We start from the raw sequence: 1,419 nt of genomic DNA on the forward strand, positions 1-1,419 counted from the left end.
TGGAACATCTGATTTCTTCTTTACGAATTCAACCCAGGTGTATCTAGAGTATTCATCTACCAATACCAGCATATACTTCTTTCCAGAAAGGCTTTGAGTGAATATTGGTCCACAGAGGTCTATGTGAAGCATATCCAATGGTTTGGTGCAGGAGGTCTCTGACTTGCTTTTATGGGAGGCCCTTTTTAGTTTTCCCAACTCACATGTTGAGCACAGATGATCTTTTTCAAAATTTAGAGCAGGAATTCCTGTGTGGCTAGCTTTCTTAACGCATCAAAGTTGAGGTGTGAAATTTTTTGATGCCATAGCTAATTTTCATCACTCTTATGAGACACAAGACAGAGGGTGTCCTGTCCTATAGATGATTCAAAATCTAGAAGATAAAGATTTCCTTCTCTCTTTGCTTTGATGACTGTTTTACCGGGCTTTGATTCTATGATGCAGAGACCTTTACGAAATTTGACTTCAAGGCCCTTGTCACAGAATTGACTTATGCTTAATAGATTGTGTTTTAATCCTTCGACATAAGCCATTTGCTGATTGAGACATTGCCTTTGATGAGAGTTCCATATCCCTTGATTATCCCCTTATTGTTGTCTCCAAAAGTCACAGAGCCTCCAGACTTGTCGATGAAGGAGGACAGTTGACTTTTATCACAAGTCATGTGCCTGGAGCAACCTGAGTCCATGTACCATCATTGCACATGCTGGTCCTGCAAAACAAATTAAGGGGATTAGGTACCCATTTCATAATGGGTCCTCATTTGTTAGTGGGGGATGTTGTACTCTTTTTGTCACCCTTAGCCTTTGCAGGCTTGGGTTTGTTTGGATTTCCTTTGCCCTTGGATTTGGGCTTTTTCACGTTTTCATTGGGTCCAACTTTATATCGATAAACGTGTTTTGTGTAGGGACAGTGATGTGACAACATGTGATTCCTCAGGTTTTGTAAAAGAGTTAGACATTGACAAAAATGATGATTTGGTTGCGTCTGTCTAACATTCTTTTTATTTAATGAAAATGAAGAGGTAAATGAAGGTGAAAATCATGTCCTAGTATCGGTTGTTTTTACAAACTTCCTATCTAGTTCAGACTTTTTATTTGAAGAAGGCTTGGGCTTTACTTCTTTTCTTCTGAGGAATGTGGACTTTTCTTCAGCTGGATAGAAAGAAAAGTTGTGATTAAGTTTATCAGAGGTAGACCACTTCTGTTTTTGCTCACGAGTAAACTTGATGAACCTGAATGGAGTACTATGGCCTTTTAAGTTATCTTTGGCAGATTTAACATCTTTCACTTTTCCCTTTCCTTTGTCTGAAGATTTCATTGATGAAGGAATACTAGATTTCATTGAGGACTTGAAATTTTTAGGTTTTTTGTTCTCAATGATATTTGGTGGTTCACAACTTATTTCTTCTTCAGATTC

This window comes from Cynara cardunculus, unplaced genomic scaffold, assembly GCF_001531365.2.
Source record: "Cynara cardunculus var. scolymus isolate 2C unplaced genomic scaffold, CcrdV1 Un_Scaffold_1677, whole genome shotgun sequence".
NCBI classification, from domain to species: domain Eukaryota; kingdom Viridiplantae; phylum Streptophyta; class Magnoliopsida; order Asterales; family Asteraceae; genus Cynara; species Cynara cardunculus.